Source organism: Panthera onca, chromosome D3, assembly GCF_046562875.1.
Source record: "Panthera onca isolate mPanOnc1 chromosome D3, mPanOnc1 haplotype 2, whole genome shotgun sequence".
Taxonomy (NCBI): Eukaryota; Metazoa; Chordata; class Mammalia; order Carnivora; family Felidae; genus Panthera; species Panthera onca.
In genome coordinates, this window is record NC_138350.1 from 74,304,917 (window position 1) to 74,325,094 (window position 20,178).

The window sequence follows — 20,178 nt, forward strand, 5'->3', positions numbered from 1 at the left end:
GGGCTTGAACTCATGAAACCATGAGATCATAACCTAAACTGAAACCAAGAGTCAGACGCTTAACCAACTGAGCCACCCAGGTGCCCCTGGACAACTGATTTTTGACAAAGGTGCCAAGGCAGTTCAGTGGAGAGAGGACAATCTCAACAAGTGCAGTTGGAACCATTGGATATTCATATACCCCCAAAATGTACTTTGATTAATATAACATACTATATCCACAAATTAACTCAAAATAAATCAGTACGCTAACTGTAAAACCTAAAACTATAAAACTTCTACGTGAAAAATAGGGAAAAACATTTGTGACTTTGGATTAAGCAAAGCTTTCTTCGATACGACACCAAAATCATGATCCACAAAAGAAAAAAATAAAAACTGGTCTTCATCAACATTAAAAACGTCTGCCCTTTAAACCGCAGCCTGGAAAAAAATATTTGCGGTACATGTATCTGAAAAAGGACCTGTATCTAGAATACATAAAGAATTCTTAAATCTCAATAAGAAAATAATCCAAGTTTTTAGATGGGCAAATGATTTAAACAGATAGCTTGCCAAAAAAAAAAAAAAAAAAGGAAACATAATGGCAAATAAACACATGCCAAAATGGTCAGTGAAATTAGTCTCAGAAAAATGCTTAGTAAAACCACAGTGTGATATGACTACACACTTATTAGAAACTAAAAAGACCGTATCAAATGTTGGCAAGGATGTGGAGCAGGTAGAACACTGACTTACTGGTGGTGAGAACGCAAAAGAAGAGTAGCATTGCTTTGGAAAACAGATTGGCATTTTTTTCAAAAGTTCAACATATACCTACCATATAATCCAATAATCCTATTCCTAAGTGTGTATCAAAGGGACGTGAGACAAGACTTGAACATTAATGTTCACAGGACTTTATTTGTAACAGGCAAAAACTGAAAACAGCCCAAATGTCCGTAAATAATGCATGATCGATGCATACATTGAATTACTACTAAGCAATAAAAAAGAATGAGCTATCAATATTCTCTACACCATAGATAAATCTCAAAACGGTTCAGATTGGAGGGAGGAATTGTAAGGAGCACAAGAAAGTTTTTAGAAGTGGCGGATATGCTCATTATCTTGATTTGGGTGATGATTTCACAGATATACACAAAATGTATTGAACTGTACACTTTAAATATGTGCATTGTATTATTTATCAGCTGTACCTCTAAAAACCTATTTTAAAAACAGAGCGAGTAACTGCAGTTTTAGGATCTGAAATTTTCAGTGGGCCTGGAACATAGCAGGGGCCCAGGATGTGTTGTTGAAGCATTGAAAGTATGGAAGTGGTCTATTAGAATAATTCTCTGTCACTTTAAAGTATAGAACAAGGCCAATAAGGAAGATTTCAGCTTAATATACTCATTTGAGTTGCCTAATAATGGAACAGGCTTCTTGATTAGTAAAATGGTTATCAGAGTGATTATAAGTCTGAATTCGGAGTAAAGAAGACTCAAGTTCAAATTCTGGGTTTTTTCTTCCTATGTGACCTTGAGTAAGTGATCTAAATTTTCTAAGCCTTGGTTTTCTCATCTGGAAAGCAGAGATAATAATAGCATCTACACCATAGATACGTTATGAACAGTAATGAGACAAAGCAGGTACCATGTATTAATGAACTGATTGTTGCACTAGGAGGAAGGTTGAGCCAGTTCATAACGAGTTGTTAAATATTGGCATTTATATAAATGTGGTTAACACTGGCATTTCATTCAGGGCATACAGACACTTATTCAGATACTGGTCGGAGTACCTCTGATGGAGGTGACGGGGTCAAAAGGAAGCTCAAGCAAGGTCAGGGGCGAATCTTCTCCTCATTGCTGCTCAGCCTGTAATCCCTCTAAGGGTTTATTCCATTGAACACTAGCAGCACCCGCCTCTTCCATTGCCCTAACATTTGCAACCTAGGCTACAAACTCAGGTCCCCACAGATCTTACTCCTCCAGGCATAATGATAAAGTCTAGGAAGCCCAATCACTTGGCTTGTCAGGAGTTGAATTGTAGGATGTGCCTAACAGACGAGTACGTCCCAAACTCATATGCACAGAAACTTCTTCCCCACACACAAAAAGACAATTTTTGTGTTAGTGCTATAACTCACTATGGCAACAAACATGCCAAAAGGGATTTTAAAGTGCCTATTTTGATGACACTCTTTATTAATGGATTTCTCTTTGTTGAGCTTCCAGTTATCGATGTTTACATAAAATCTTGATTCATGAAAATGAATTCAGCAATTATAGAACAGCCTCTTAGAAGGCTCTAATTGACCATACAAGCTGTGAAAAACTGTGTAATAGGCATGATTCTTTAGTGTTTCCTCCACTTTTTAAGCCAGGAAAAGGAATAATTTCCTTATCAGAGTCCACGTAGAGAGTTGCTAGAAAAGTCAAAGGAACTCCAGTGCTCCTGATTGCCAATCTCACGTATGGTTTCCCAGGGCCCAGTGTTCTCACATGTGTGGCCAGCTAGCTCTCTGCTCACCTGATGCTGGGTTAAGATTGAGGATTGCCTTACTCCAGGCCCAGCTTTTTCCTTGTTTAGACTGATGATCTTACAACTACAGACACATGATGCTTACTTATTAGGTGGATATGGGTTTATTTTTCTATTTTTGAATCAGCAGGTCTTCTCGGATGATGGGCAATCACAAATCCGGCAGACTGTTTCATTCCACACGCTGCAAGAAGGCTACAGGAAGTATTTCCATTCTGAATCGCATAGAATTTGTGATTTGCATGCACCTTTTGAGTCAAAATCAAACATTTGCCCTGGATTGGCCCGAGTTTAATTAAAATGATGAGAATGTGTGATAGGCATTTGGTCTAAGGCAGAAAGGATGCACAGTATTGAAATTTGGAACAAACATTTTTTAAAAATGAGAAATGCATGGTTGGCAGTGATAAGAAATGCCAAGACTATGTATTACACGGGATCACGGGTTGAAAATAGAAAATATCCTAAAAATTCTGGCGCACTGTGAAACTGTCATAGGAAGGTTTGGATAGGATTACATGCTTTATGGATAATGTCCCTGTAACTAATACTATAGATGTTTATAATCTTTTCTATAGTCTTTTTGTGGCTCACCATGTATAGTTGATGGGCTGCTCATCAGTCCTGGCAGATTTTCCCATTTAACCACGCAGGGAAGAGGGAAGAAGAATTTTATCTTGAAGGGTTAAGCTCTGCAAAATTGATGATCATCCAAACACACTGATGACAACAAAGTCAGCATGAAACAAAGTCTAAATAGCCAAGCACAGAAAACAGGTAACTAATCATTGAACTGAGGATTATTAAAATTGACCACCCTTTCCATTACAAAAATTTTAATGTGGCTGTGATATTAAAGAATGTTTGCTATTATAGTCTAAGTTCTATTTAAGTAAATACACACATATATCGTTCGCTAAACAGATTTGCAAGTATGTATTTCTTGGGCTATTGAAGCAGGCAGTGGAATTAAGAAAAACCTGAGCTGTGAATACTCTCTCCTTTTACAGGACATCTTTAAGCTTCACTGTTTACGAATTAAATATTAAAATTCCTGAATAAACTACTTAGGACAATTTACAAGGAGAATTATGATATTGTGAAGACATACTATTTTAAGTTAAATCAGCCTCACAGAATAGATCTCAGACCATTCTATAAACACTGAATAGAGCTGTTCACATAGATGAGTAGTCTAAATTTTGGTCTAATTAGGGTCAATCATTTTGTTAATCCATGCCAATGTTCATGAAGATACTCCTAATTTTCACCCCAAAAATGGGTTATTAAATGGCCTCTTACACCATCTCCATGGGACTCAAATTCCCAACTTGAATGTTATCTTGAAAGTCTGCAAATCTGGCCCTAAGCCCTATATACTCAACCCAAAGAGGAGGAACAAACAATAGGGTGGACGAATGGGGGTTGACACCTCTCTCAGAGAGAGACAGACAGCCAACTGAGAAATGTAACTAGTCGAATTTTCCATTTAGACTTTAAAGAGAGATCCATGCCTGCCTTGCTGTCTTTAATAATGATGTTTGTCTTCCAAATAGCTTCTACCCAAGTTTCAGTGTTGCTTTACATAGCATCAGAAATTGTTTCAGCATCCTCAGGGAGTGCAATGTAAGAAAAAGCTTTTCATTTAAACCTGACCTCTTCCTTCTATTTCCTCCTTACACTTAAAAAACATAATCTTGGATTTTAGAAGCTGAAAATTTTCCAGTCCTACTTTTCTAACATGGCTGTATCTTAGGTAAAAATATCAAGGAAGAAGTAGATGACAAAAGATCACCTAACACCCTAAACACGAAATTGGGGTACAAAGTCAGCAATTTGCTCAAAACTCCACATCAGTTCAAAGGTACACAAAGGGAGGGGTGACTGCCTTAAGTTCAACAGAGTGAACATCTGTTCTAAACATCCTCTCCTGGGAGAGTTAGATTCTTCTAAACAACTTTATATGCCAGACAAATACATTTTATGAAAAGAATGTGTGGCTGAAGACCTCACAGAATCAAAACTCACACTTGTCAAGATCGAGCTTTCATATGAATAAGTATAAATGGGAGAAGAGACAAAAATCTACAACACTCGTAGCTTCTTTTTGCTTTAAGACCAAATTTTTAAAAAGCCTCCTCCCCCACCTGTCTCTCTTTCCCTCTCTCTCTCACAAACATGCACACACTCACAATCAAAATAATACATACATAATAATAGTATTTGTCACATCTAAATTCACAACCATATTATTTTTTCAGACTTTTTGAGACTAGCACTAACACCACCATTTAATGAATGCTCAGATAATGCTCATAGAAGGGGTAAGGAAAAATGTGAACTTATTCATTCACTTGCAAGTATGTCTTGTGTACCAACTATGAGTCAGACATGTTCTAGGCCAGAGATTTTAAATTATAGTAATGGTCAGTGTTAAAATAATAGTACAGGCGTTATCAGAATCACTCACAGAGGTTACCAAGAAGGTAAAAAACACAAGATGACAAAGAATAAACGATTCTGTATCCAAGCTCAAGTGAGGTTACCAAGTGGCAATGGCATCACACAGATTATAAATTACTCAGATCCCCCGGCTTGGAAATTCCAGAATCATTTATTAAGGCTTTTAACGTTTTTTTTTGGAATTCACATTATTTTTATTTCTGCTCATAAAGTTATTAATATTTTATATAATGCTATTGCAAACGTGGATGATTAAAGTTTTCATACTATGCAATCATGCTGGTTTGCCAGGTCTTCTAGTTGGTCGAGTCGTCTTCCAAATGTTACTGGATAACCATCTTAATTATTTAATTAGAGAATCTAATCTTATATCTGTGTTTACTTTTTGACATAAAATCAAAGAACAATAAATGCTAGAGCACTCTAAAGCCAAAAATCTTGATGATAAATAACCTATTAGAGGACAGAAACACACATTTTCCTTTTTAATCGTATTTTATTCTATGGACCCTGTGTTTTTAAATTTTTAGCTTTCAAAAAAAGTATTGTAAAAAATTAATTCTTTTTCCAATAGTTTAGTTATTACAGACCCAGGTGGTCATCGATAAGAACTAGATCGTATTGCAATAACAAGGTCCCCATGCTGAGTGTATGTGCATAACTTTCATTCAATCTTATTGCTGGCAACCATACAACATCCAGTAGGCTTTTTGACTTATGTTAACAAGAGCCCAGACTCCTTTACTCCATTTGGGGGTCCCCAGGATTACCAGTAGAGATTAATGCAAAAAAATTTCTAGGTGGGAAAGTGGTTGATCAATCTCTTTTTTTTTTTTCATTATAGAGCATTTTGCCTTGAAGAAAAATTGACAATGTTTGCAATAACTTCTATCCCACAATTTAAGTAGGTAATTTCATGCACCATGCTGTTTTACGTTCTCACTTGTTTCATACAGTTTCTAAAGTTTTCCCATGTGAAATATCACCTTATGACATGGACAGGCTTGTTATAATACTGGAGGAGGTGAGCTTGGGATTAAAGTGGAAATGCCCCACACCACGTCTGAGGATCTCACTAACAACCTGTAACAAAACACAGTTCACCAAGATGAAAGTAAAAAAGAAAGACTGACTAGACTTTTGATTACAAACACTTGTAACTCTTTTTTTGATTATAATTCCTTTTGTCGTAAGAGTTTGGGATTTACCTTTTTTGGAATTTTTGGAAGGAGAATCTAAAGCTTCCCTTTCCTTAGCTAGTGCAAAGAAACAAGTTCTGAAGCCTTCATTAATTGATTCCAATGCTTGAGCTTTTTTTCCCCCTGGTAACCAGCAAGCCCATTAATGACCCTCACTGTCCTATAAGAAAAGGACTCTCCTACTGGAGAGTCTAAGGTATGTATAATAGGCATTGCTAGATGCTGAGTGCAAGTGTCTCAAGACAAGTTAAATGGAAGGGGAAGTAAAAGCAGAAATATATTTTAATAGAAAAAATTGCACATCACAAACCTTAGGCTAAACATGGTTCCCAAAATGAGTGGTAATGCATTCAGAGAACACCTGTTCACACCAGTCCTTTGATTTTAGAAGTTTCATTTTCTTAGCACAGAGCTTGCTGCCACCAGGAAAACTTTAGTAAGTGACAAAGTCCCCCTTCTCCTCCTGATCCTCCTCCTAATCTTCCTTTTTAACGTGAGCATCATTTTTGCTACTTCTGAAACCTTCTGAGTCAGAAATGGTGAGAGAATGCCCAGGGTAAAAGTCCGATGCTCCTGGCACACTCCCCCTCTGCCTTAGGTCATAGTGAATCAGGTACTGGGACTCTGAGCTTTGAAAGGAAGTCACTATTTAAATTTGGAATTTTGTAGGTCTCTGTTCCTGCTTCAACTGGTACCTCCTCATTCTCAAGCTCTTCGGTCCTCTCATTCTCGGTGGATCATGTGTCTGCCTTCTCTTTGCCCCGTCCTTCTCTTTTCTCACTTTACCTTCTCTACCCAGACCTGAATTTGGGGTTGTTGCCTGAACTAAAACCAAAGCCTAAAAATTCCCACTAAGAGAACACCTAAGTTTCTTCTTCTAAAAGATGGGGAAAGGCCACCCCATGATGCTCTAGCTAGATGCTCTCTGCTCATGGCAGAGTTGCAATGGAAATCGCCCAGCTCCCTCGTTTTCAACTCCCAAATTCTGAGTTTTCTCTGAAATTAGTTGACTCTTAAGCCTTTCCCAAGCATGAGCATGGATGTGGCCCTCAATTAACAGTGAAGTTCAGGAGCCTTTTCAGATTTATAAACCAGATCAAAGGCATGACGCTGGCAAGCAGAAGATCAGGGACCATCACACCCCAACTTGCCGGGAGGAAACTCTGGGTTTTTCATCTGTGTTTTGCAGAATACCAAGTGTGCTCTTGGCTCTTTGTAAATAATATTAATTATGCCTTCCAAATTACAGACTGGACAGATGTGTTAACCAGGCCCTGAGGTGCATTTGTCAACAGGTTTAAAACTCGGAGCACTGGGCTTTTCTGTAGAAAATCCCAAAGGGTGTGGCTAAACACATAGCAAACTTGGAAGGGCTGTTCAGCTACTTGAAATCAAACCTCACCTGTTCTTTGCTGTCTACTTGAAAGTTGTTTCATTTAACAACAATAAACATGATACATTAAACATTAGGACTTTCCAAGCGTCTGATGACATTTTCTCAGGTCTGGGTTTTGGGTTTTCTACTCTCTCTTTGGCCTGTCCTTCCTCCTGAGCTGTTCACAAGCTTCTCCCCGGTTGGAGCCATGGACACCAACTGTTTAACACCCCAAGGTCTCATGGGTAGGCGGTTGCTTCCAGGACAATTCTTTTGCCCCCGATTATACCTCCCTCGCCTGTTATACTTCTGATGCCTAAAATTCTAAGGCTTCATTTCATTTTTTTTTCTTTTTTGGAACTTTTGATTTCTTTTCAAATAACTCAAGCATATTTGTTTCAAGGAGGGGTAACATTTTGGTTTCCATGTGAAATTTTCTCAGACCTTTATCAGGAAGCAGGTTTCAATAAGAAGAAAGACAATATGATTTTGTGTGAGCAAGGGGGTCAGGAAAAGGAAGTGAGAAAGGAGAGAGGGAGGGAGGGAGGGAAGCAGGAAAAAGAGAAGAGAATGGAAGCACTTGGAAGGAGAGGAAAGCGATTTCATGGGGTCTAGAAAGAGGAAACTGGGAAAGTACAAGAGATAAGTCCCACCTATTTCCCAGAGGAGACCAAGGATAGCACCTTTTACCTTCTCTTCCAAACATTTATTTCTGAAAGGACTTTTCCTGACCAAAAGGTCTTGAGTCCAGTCTGAGCAATTAGATTCACAAGTCAAATTTCCCTGAATTGCTAAAAATGAGCCAGGTCCACGATCATCTCCAGGCAGAAACTAAAGATTCTATTGGATCATTTTAAACTATAACTTAAGTGAAACTCCCTGAGTCATTTCTCTCTTGTCTTGGTGTTTTATTTTTAAGGTAGTATAAATATTTCTACTGAAAACAGTTGCTATCAAGAACCCCACGCTGACTGCCGAAGGCTTACGCAGACAGCGGCCATGCTCTATTCTGTCCCTCTCCCTCTGATTCTACTTGAGGGTCCTGCTCTGGGGTTGAGAGTTGGGTTGTCTCTTAAGGGATATTCAGCATGGAAGTGTGATGAGATCTAAAATGAAACTATCTGATTTTAACCCTTGTTCTGAGAGTCACTCAAAAGACTACTCATAGAAGTTCTTCCTGTCTGACCCTTCCAGAATATTCCTTGTCAGAAAAGAAAATAGATTGCTGTTGGCTTCAGTTTGGAAAGACTTACAAGGCTATAGGGTGGCCCCGAGGTCCTACAGAAACAGTAACATGTGCCCAGCTGTGGGGTGAGGGTCCCTTGTGCTGTCATCACAATGGAATTATTACAACTATGCAAATTTATGTTTTCGACTTTTACCTCAGACATGAATAGCAAGATATTCACCAAAGTATTACAAGTCACAGTTTGAAGTATCAATGTGTCCGCGGCTACAACACAGGTTCTGTATATTTAGGTGCTGTAAGAACATTAGCAATAAGCCCCTGTTTCTCAAGGAGCTGCTCAGCTTCCAAAGCAGCAAGGCCTGAGCCCTTCTGTTTTACGCTGCACACTGATTTGGAAGCAAATATTTTTCCAACAACATCACCAAATTGAAAGCATTTTGAAAAATCTGAAGGCTTCACAGAATACTGTTTTAGAAAAACCAGCTCTCGTGGATCTGTCAGTGACATAAGCCATCCCCTTCAGTTTAGCTTGAAAATGAGAACTTGCTGCATCAGGCATCTCTAAATTATATATATTTGCTGATGTAAACCAAGCACAGGGCATTCTAGGAACCAATAAAAAGGGGGGGGGGGAGTGTGGGTGGCAAAACAAATACATTTTTCTATTAGTCTCTTTATTGGTCAATAAAAACAATGACATATAGTCCATCTTTTAACGTTGGTTAGGTACATTTGTTAGTAAGGCAGTCAGGCACCTTTGTAAATCTGAAATGTTCAATCAGATATACATTTTTAAAGGTATAATGCACTCAATACCCAGATAGTTACTAAGGCTGATTGCAGACATCACTCTGTGCATGATCCTGGGACCGGTATAAAGTTATTCAAGAAAGGGAGTTACCCGCTTATTAGGTGAGAAAAACAATCATTTAAATATCTGAATTGCGAGGCATCATTCTTTTTAAAAAGTTGCTTGCATCATGTTTCTCATTTCTTCTGAGTTTGTTGATCTGAGTCAGGCACCAGAATCACTCATGGTCATTTCATATGTCTCAACCTTGTCATTTATCAATACTTAGGGAAAGTTGTAAAATGAATTATGCTTTTCTACCTCAAGCTCTCTGATAAAACACTCCAATACCTAAAAACCCCTCAATTTGTCACACTGATTTTTCCCCCAATCCTTACACTTTTCTTTTCTTCTAGAACATTGCAAATAGATACAAAAGCAGAGTGAGTATATACTGCACTCCTATGTACCTTTCACCCACTTCCAATGACGAGCAACGCTTAGTCTTTCTTGTTTCTTCTGAATCCTCGCCACCCCCTCCCCTCCACACACAGGCTAGATTATTTTGAGGCTAATCCCAAACATCATACCATTTCTTCAGTAAATACTTCAGTGTTGTCACATTAAGTTCTACATTTCAGTTACATTTTAATAAGTCCCCGATATTTTTAAGTATTAATCAGGCTACTTCACATCTTACAACGTATGCTAATTTTCATTCTATCAACACATATAAGTGGTAGAGCTGGCCCATCTATTTTAAACGAATTATCACTGAAATCATCTATAAGCATCATCATCTTTAATCATCATGGAGCTTTTGCACAGCTATGTATCTGAGTTTACAAGCTCGCACTTTGTCAGTCACTTCCACACTATTATTTTGAGCATGTTAGTACTTGCCATTTATTTATTTAGAATATTTTCATATTATAATGAGTTTCTCACATCCTTGTTGTCTTTCCTGCTCTGAGGCAGTTATTGATCTATGAAAGCCCCCCTCATTCCAGGGAATAATTATTCTGTCTTATAGGAGGGCGCGAGGCCCAGTTCATGGGTCTTCTTTCCAGGTGGCATTTAAGGAACAAAAGCACTGAGTTCAAAAGAAATGATCAGGAAAAGCATCCAAATACCTTGGGGATTGTTTTGGAGGAGAACAAACTCCTCGTGGTGAAATCAGTGAGAACATGAAAATTACAACATAAGGTTAAATAGACAAGATGAGCTGAAAAGGCAAGCTTCTTTATTCTGAGTGAAGAAATGCACTCCTAACGTTCACCTCTACTAGAAAATGTAGTCGTGTGTTCAGAGGGCTCAACCACAGCATAAAAGGGGTAAATAAATACCCTGGTGCCAATAAAAAGTCACTGTGCGTTAGTGTCTCCCTGCTGCCCAAAGTAAAAGTTTTGAGACGTTCGACAATAGGTCGAAATAACATTCTGTGCTCTGCACGCCATATTCCAACTTGAGCGAAATGTCTATGGATTTTTTTTTCTAATTTCAAAGCCTTTTGATTAAAGTATACCAGAAGGGCACTGACAGATCAGCCTGTTTCTGTTTCTTGTGGGGAAGGTTTCAATGGCCGCCGTAGACTCTCTAAATCTATTTACTTCAAGGCTGGAATGAAACAAACATGACAGATGGTTTTTAAAAAAAATCAAAGGGGAAGTTCTTGGAACACATCCTTCAAAATAAAATTTTGTTTCTTTTTTTTTTTTTTTTTTTGAGCAGCTGAAATGATTTTTTCAGAACATCTGATGAGCAATTTTAATACTTCAACTTTCTCCTCCATGAAGCAAGCCCATTCATTTGGAGGCTTCTGTTCTTTTGTTTTATTTCTGCGAGTGTCTTTCTTTGACAAGACATAAAGTCTGAAAACGACAATATGCTAAATGAATGGACCCATAGTATATTTGGCTACACAAGGGCTGCTGGAACATACTTTGAATTTTGACAGGAGAACAGAATGCTTAATGGAAGAAATCTTGGAGAAATAGAAAGGAAAGGTAATGATCCACCATGTCTGTTATTCCTCACGTACAAGGGGGGCCGAGTAACTTGCCTTCACCCGTTACAAGGAAGCCTAGTCCATTCTCACAAAGGCCAGCAAGCTTAGTGGTTAGGAAAATGCCAGGCAAGTGAGGAGAGGGCTGGGGGCTTGAGAGAGGATGAGAAGGGGGCCTATGCAGAGCTTGCTTTCTCCCACCCATGATCAGAACCACCGCCGGGATGGTCTCACATACAAAGTTGAAATTGAACATTAGGAAGCATGTAAAGCCAACCATCTGACATTAGCACAGTCTGTCAAAGTAAGTAATGGCCCTTGCTTGGTTTTGATATGGACTGGAGGTGGGGAGAGAGAAGAGTCAAATATGACTCCCAGGTCTCAGTGGAGGGAGGAGGGGTTTGTGGTCACTGGGGGTGGTGCCATGAATCGTTTACTTTCAAAGGCACGTCTCCAGACACATGACTTTAGAAACCATGTGTCTTTTTCCTGGTAGTCAGAGATTGAAGGACTCAGACCTCTACACAAATGCAGCACAAGAATATTGTTTCATTTTTTTAAATCTTTTTTTTAACATTTATTTTTTTTTGAGACACAAGGACAGAGCATGAGCAGGGAAAGAGCAGAGAGAGAGGGAGACACAGAATCCGAAACAGGCTCCAGGCTCTGAGCTGTCAGCACAGAGCCTGATGCGGGGCTCAAACTCGTGGACTATGAGATCATGACCTGAGCCGAAGTCGGATGCTTAACCGACTGAGCCACCCAGACACCCCACGAGAGTACTGTTTTAAAACAGACTTTGAAGAGAAACCTGGATAAAATTCGCTTCACCACCTCCTGGCTATGTGACCCACAATGAGGCAGCAAAGCCTTTCTGGATTCCGTTTCTTCCTTGTTGGTCAAACATTGGTCATCATCGAATGTAGATCTCAGGATTACCTGAGATTACCTCAAAAAAAAATAATGTGTAGAAAGCCTCTATCATAGAAATAGGCCCTTACTACAGCTTTCCCTCCACTCAGGCCCTATAGTACTAGATAAATAGAGGGCACATCTTATGGGGTCACAAGGACCTGCCTGACCATAACCCTCCCAAGAAAGCAGGGCATTTTGCTAAGCCACACAAGGACAAATACCGCCTGATTCCCCTTATGTGAGGTAACCAGCATAGTCAAACTCACAGGAGCAGAAAGTAGAATGATGGTCGCCAGGGCCTGAGGGAGGGGAAAATGGAGGGTTGCTATCAATGGGTACAGAGATTTAGTCACGCAAGATGAAAAAGTTCTAGATATCTGCAATACAACGATACGCATACGGTTAACAATACTGTACCATGCACTTAAAATTTTGTTGAGGGTAGACTTCACATTATGTGTTTTTTCTCACAGTGAAAGAAAGAAAAAAGAAAACAGTGCTGTCAAACCCCTACCGGCTCCCCCACCCCATGGTCCCAGCCTCTAATAGCACTGCTGTAGGAACTGCCCCAGGGAGCTCACTAATAGTCATTCCAGTTACAAGCATACAAAGATAATAACAACGCAAGGGCAATGTGAGAAGTACTAAATGCTAGACCAACAGTAATGACAGAAAATACTCTGGGTTACTAAAGAAAGTAACCACTTCCATCAAAATGGTAAGAAGAGGGGCGCCTGGGTGGCTCAGTCAGTTAAGTATCCGACTTCGGCTCAGGTCATGATCTCGCGGTTCGTGGGTTCGAGCCCCACGTCGGGCTCTGTGCTGACAGCTCAGAGCCTGGAGCCTGTTTCCGATTCTGTGTCTCCCTCTCTCTCTCTGCCCCGCCCCCACTCGCACTCTGTCTCTCTCTGTCTCAAAAATAAATAAACATTTAAAAAAAAATTTTTTTTTTAAATGGTAAGAAGATAAGGACAGGAAGCAGCTAGCTTTGACCAAACGCTCGAAGCCAGGCGCTATCCGAAGTGTTTTCAGAAAGTACTGTTACGTGAAAAAGGAAAATCCAGAAACAGAGCAACGTGTCCCAGCGCCCAGGACTATTCCTGGTGCAAACAACGTTTCACAAACATTTGGTGAATGAGTGTAAAGTCCAAATTTCACAGAACCACACCTATGACAAGTCTTGTTTATTCAGCCAACACAAGTTAATGACACATTTACAAAGCTTATAAGGAAGACATTTGGTTTGGCCATACTGATTCGAGTATCGTCCTTCACAAAAACAAAGTCCTGCGCAGAGCACAACGGCATCTGAGCAAGTGTTTCATCACGACGTTGTCTGTCATGATAATGGATGAATAACTTATGGTATGCTTGGTCTGTAGAATACTACACGGCACTGAAAAGGAATGAGCTAGATCTTTTAGAAAACAAGGATGGTCGTCGGACCCCTTATTCTATGCTGTTGGTGCCACTTCTCCAGAAGAGGCTTCCCTAATGCCCCTGGACTAGGTATGAACTATACTCATCACAATCAAAACTAGTCAATCCGTTGTGAAGGGCCAGTACCCTCCACAGAGCCTGGCTCACAGTAAGTGCTAGGTAACGATTTGTTAAAATACTGTATGAAGAATAATAATATAACATAGTGTACAACATTTATTGAGAGCTTACCATGAGCCAGTTTCAAGAATTATGAAAGTATTAACTCATTTAATGTTCACAACACCCTCCTGAAGTGTAAAGCACCACTTTCATATATTATAATGGAGAAGATAGAGGCAAAGAAGGAAGATAGAGGCTTGAAAAAATAGAAATAGAGCAAAGCCTACTAATCAGTGCATTTGGGATGAGACCCAGTAAAACTGGCATTTCTAACACTGGGCTTTAGCCAACTGAGATCATCAGACCCTCCTAGAATATATCATCTCCTTCAACAAACTGAAACACAAAGAAATATTCATTTCTTCTGAGCAAGCTGGTGCCTTCTATAATTATGGGCTAGAATTTTCTAGTAAAAAATAATAATGTCATTGATCCAGAAAGCCAGTTGAAAAGCAAAACAACATAATCTGGTAATATCGCAAAATTGCACATGAGGGCATATGACCACAGTGTCCTCCCACGGTGACTCAGGAGGTGGAAACACCTGACAGACCACCGTCAGGAGGAAGACAGATAAGCCCAGCCCTCTGCTGGGAATGACACAGGTTTGGCCCTGACAATGGGGGCACGGTCTTGTCCTTGGGAGAGCCCCAGCTTCAAAGGATGCATCTTCCCTCTACCACTGGGATAATAAGGATTATTCTCCAGCTCAGAGAAAACAATCTGGTCACTTTAGCTAGGTTGATTTAGACAGGGTTTATACTCAGAGAAGCACATGACATTAGAAAAAGTGTAAGAAGTAACAGAAACAGAAGGAAAGTTGAAGAGCTCATTGAAGGATGTGGTAGAGGAAACAAGACATACAGAACAGATAGATTGGAGGTATCACTAAGGAAATTGTAATAAAGAATGACCTGGAAGATTCAGAAGGACCTGGAAATAGCAAGATGATGTCTTTCTTCCATCGTAATATTTTTCAAGAATTGTAACGTGGGTTAGTAGCCACATGTTCTTTTTTTTTTTTAATTTTTTTTAATGTTTATTTATTTTTGAGACAGAGAGAGACAGAGCATGAACGGGGGAGGGGCAGAGAGAGAGAGAGGGAGACACAGAATCGGAAGCAGGCTCCAGGCTCTGAGCCATCAGCCCAGAGCCCGACACGGGGCTCGAACTCACGGACCGTGAGATCGTGACCTGAGCTGAAGTCGGACGCCTAACCGACTGAGCCACCCAGGCGCCCCTAGCCACATGTTCTTAAAATCATGGTATATGCTACATCTTTCCACCAGAAATTGATATGCCAAACAATTTCTCCTTAAGGTGTGATTAGGTCATTAGGTTGCTCATTCTAGCAATTAGTGTAAAACTGAGAAAATCATCAAGATAATTCAGACATTCCTTTAAGTACTTTGACTACTAGCTAGACATAGCAAACAAAAATTGTTTTAGATAGAAGTTTCTGAGTATTATGTCTTAATTGTTACCTGGTATTATATACACACACAACACAAAGATAACACAAAGATAGCAAGATTCAGATTATGAAATCTAGGATCTTTTCCTCTCTTCCTCCCAAAATTTTTTTCAGCTTTACTGGGGGTATACTTGATACATAGAAATTGTCTCCCATAAATTATGTACATTAAAATATGTTTGCTTATTAGTGATATTTAAATTTTGTCTAGCTGTAAAGTAATAGTAATTCTCAATCTTTGTGTCAGTCACCCAGATAGGATGTCAATTACTTCAAGAGTTATCTCAAAATTTTCAAAACTATATTGTTGCTCCATCATTTTGGGTAGTTTTCTTCAGTCCATTTAGTAATTTACTAAAGAGAGTCCAGGGTCTCAGTAAGAACCATCAGAATAAAATTGACAGTTTCAGGGGTACCTGGGTGGCTCAGTTGGTTAAGCTTCTGACTTCAGCTCAGGTCATGATCTCACGGTTCGTGAATTCAAGCCCCGTGTCGGGCTCTGTGCTGACAGCTCAGAGCCTAGAGCCTGCTTCAGATTCTGTGTCTCCCTCTCTTTCTGCCCCCAACCCCCCCGCTCATGCTCTGTCTCTCAAAAATGAATAAACATTAAAAAAAATGTTTTTAAAGAATAAAATTGACAGTTTCAGTGTGATCACTCAAGATTAGTAATCATAACGTCAAGGATCCATTATTGCTGACTCACAGATTTAAGTTAATTGGAAGCAAGGTCCTTGATATGTTATTCTTTCCACAGCAAGCTTAGCACTGCATTTCATTGATTCTTTCGACAAATATTTATTGAGTAACTTCTACGTGTAAGACTTCTACTTGACACTTCGGCCGGGGAGGGTAAGGATGAGACAGAAAGCAAAATTAAATAAGACACAGAGCTGACCTTTTGGAATTTACAATCTAACAAGGGACATAATCCCAATATAATGAAGAAATATAATGAAGAAAAACAATGAGACAGCAATATATTTGTGGCAACTCATGTAGAGGAAAGATGACCTTCCGCGAGGCTGGTGTGGGGAGTGAAATCTTGAATTTCTTAGAAGCTGTAGGTTTGAAAGAAGCCTTAAAATGTAGGCGGAGCTTTGGTAAGCAGAGTTAGGAGCAGAAGGGAATTAATTCCATAAAGAAAACCCAACATGAACAGAAGCTCATTTGAGGGGAAACAGGGTCATGTCAAGAATTACAGAAAGTTCCAACTCAAACGTCTCTTATTAACTACCCATCTCTTTGAAAACCACAGGTCTCTTAACAGATCCCCAAACGTTACCTTGTGCATCAGTTGTGAGACTGTCTTCTTATTGATTCCTTTCAGGTGACTAAAATGAAATGACAAGGCTCCAGATACACCACCCCACCTCCCCCCCAGGCAGCTCTCCCTGATTAGTGTTCCTTCCAGCTTTCCTTCAGAAAATAAAGCTAAGTGCATTGGACTTTCTACGATCTTCTTCGTATCACTTTAAAAATGCAGAGTAAACATTATGTTGGCTCCTGTCTGTAGTCAATTAATGTATCCCTCTTGCCAATGTCATAAATATAACTTTTTTCAGCTGATGCTTCTCTTACTGCATACACATGCTATTGATAATTACTTGTTTTTAAGTTCTTAACCACTTGTGCATGGCAATACATCTGAGGTTTAAATGTTAGGACTATTACATTACTAAATGTCTTACTTTATAAGTGAATAGGCCATCACAAATCCTACTCTTTGCACTAAAATTGTACTCACCCAAGGAATCCATTTACCATACTGAAATCCTAAAACAATCAGGCATTCTTGTAAGAAAGTTAATACAACAGCTTCCGTGCCCTCTCTGTAATCAATTTCCTGCAGCTTCTGTAGGACGGCAGCTTAGGAAATTCTCCGGTTTTATTTTCTAAGCTTAGATAAAAACAACAATGATTCAATTAAAGATGCCCGACCTTGAAAATGAATTTGCGGGAGGTCCCGTTTGGGTCTAGAGTAAATAATTACGGCATTCTTCGATGGAACTCTGAGGGGGAAGGGGAGGAGAGACGATCAGAACAAGCACTGGGATGAATCACAGAGACGCAAGTTCCCGCCTCTGCTCCTTCTTATGCAACAAGTGGTGGCCTGTTTGTGTTGCTATAGCTCAGTTATGAATCTTCTGCTAGACCCCAAGGAAGGAGGAAGATATGGTGCGTTTTTTAAGTGTGAATACTGCATCTTTAAAAAGAGCACTTGAGGTTTAGAGCTTAATGGGCTCATATTCCATAAATTTATGGGTGAGGTCTGAGAACATCTCTGCCACTTCCTCTGCTGAGATCAGCACCTAAAGCCTTTGACTTTAAAACGGGGTGGTATATGTTTCCGTCTGCCATCACCCTGGAGTGAACGTTCAGTTGGTATGCATGCCTGATTGTTTTATGAAATGCGTTGCAGCTGCAGCTAAAACAAATTGCCCATGATAAAAGTTAAAACAATAATAATAGTTTCCACCCCATTCCTGGATTCTGACTCCTTGCGCTTTTCATGAGCCCTTGTGCCCATTGTTTTTAATGTTTTGTTTTTTGGGTTTTTTTTTTTTTTTTTTTTTTTTTTGAGGGAGAGAGAGAGAAAAAGAGCATGAGCGGGGGAGGAGCAAAGAGAGAGGAAGACACAGAATCCAAAGGAGGTTCGGGACTCCAACTCATAAACCATGTCGTCTTGACCTGCACTCAAGTCAGATGCTTAACTGACCGAGCGACCCAGGTGCCCTACCTTGTACCCATTTCTTAAACCTGAATCGTGTTGGGGTATTTTAAGACTCACATGGCCTAGCAGGTCTTCACGGGAGACGATTTGTCCATTTACTTGGCTTCGTCTTCACAACAGTGCTCCGGTTTATAAATGAGGAGAGGCCAAGGATTAAGCCACAAAAAATAAGCTCAAACTTCTTTAATTGAGATTTCTTGAGAGGGTCTGAATGAGTTTTTTAAAGTGTGAATTATACAATTTTGAAGGAATCGACTACTATTGACCACTAACTACTAGTTATTTTTAGCTGCAATAAATTATTACCAAGTAAAGATTCTCTGACCATAAATACACATTTGTATTTTGCATAATTTTCCCGTTAGTTGTTTAAAAGGTACGGATGCTCCTAGATGATTGTTACATTATTGCTCTTCAACAGGCTGGAGCCTGTGGTCAAGCCAATTGCCACTGTTCATTTGTTTAGTAAACTCCTTGTACGTCCATCAGGCAAAGTTGACTCCCAGCCTCTGTCTAAATTATTGACCTTCATTTAACAACAATGATGCCGTCTTAACAGCAAATTTGCTTTGGCTCAGGAAGACATTTCAGTAAGTGCTTAAGCACACATAACTTGCTCTTAAAAAGTGCATCAGAGCCATTTTAACCCAGCGCTGTCCAACAGAAATAGAATGTAAGTCACACGTGTCATTTTTTTTTTTAATGTTTATTTATTTTTGAGACAGAGAGAGACAGAGCATGAACGGGGGAGGGTCAGAGAGAGGGAGACACAGAATCCGAAACAGGCTCCAGGCTCTGAGCTGTCAGCACAGAGCCAGACGCGGGGCTCGAACTCACGGACCGCAAGACCATGACCTGAGCCGAAGTCGGATGCTTAACCGACTGAGCCACCCAGGCGCCCCCACACGTGTCATTTTAGATTTTCCCAATATTCACATCACATTGATTTTAAAAATATATTTTGCCTACCCCAATACCTCCAAAATATTATCATTTCAACATACAATCCCTATAAATATTACTGGGACATGTCAGGTCCTCTCTACTGCACTACGGCTACCAAATCCGCTTTGCATTCGCCACTGACAGCGTGTCTTAGTTTGGACAAGCCAGACATCAAGTGCTGAGTAGTCCCTGGCAACTGGTGGCTACTGTTCAGAACAGCACGGTTCTAAATAATCACACTACTTCCCGCAGGGGTCCCGTGACACCACTTCTATGTGGATTTCCAGCTTTGAATGTAAAACTCCAAAATCACTGTCCAAAGAAACAGAAAAGGAAGGGAACAAAGAAGGGAGAAAGGTGAGTTGGCTCAGGTTTCCTAAACTGCCTGCCAGGGGAGTCACGGGCTAGCCCCTAGCCCCTGTGCCACCTCGTGCTACCCCACGCCTCCCCTCCCCCTTCCCTGGAGCTTGGTGGTCCAGCCAAACAGCAGTTCTTCCAGTTCTCCTCGATGCTTCAAAGACTAGAAGCCTTCCAGAACCACCTGGACTGTGCTACTGAAGCTACCACGAGGCCCATCACTTCCGTTTCTATGTGACATTTATACATTTGAGGGTCTGGTTACTTACAGCTTTTTAAACTGCCTTCCCTTCTAGACTTTAAGCTCCACCATGGCAGGAATCATGCCTTTTTTTTTTTTCTTCTTTCTTTCTTTCTTTTTTTTTAAATCATGGCCCTCCAGTTTCTAGCACACTGCTTGGTAAATTAAAAATTCTTACTAAATTTTGTTCAATAAGAATGAATGGATGGTGGAGAAAGAAATAAATATTGGAACTCAAGGTAACAAACACGGTCTTCTCCTGTTTTCAGCCTCGGATCAGAGGGTTGAGTGCTGTGTGGTACCAGACGCCCTGAGCAGAGCCCGGCATCTCCTAAGGTGCACTGGTGCCGTGAACCGCTTGGT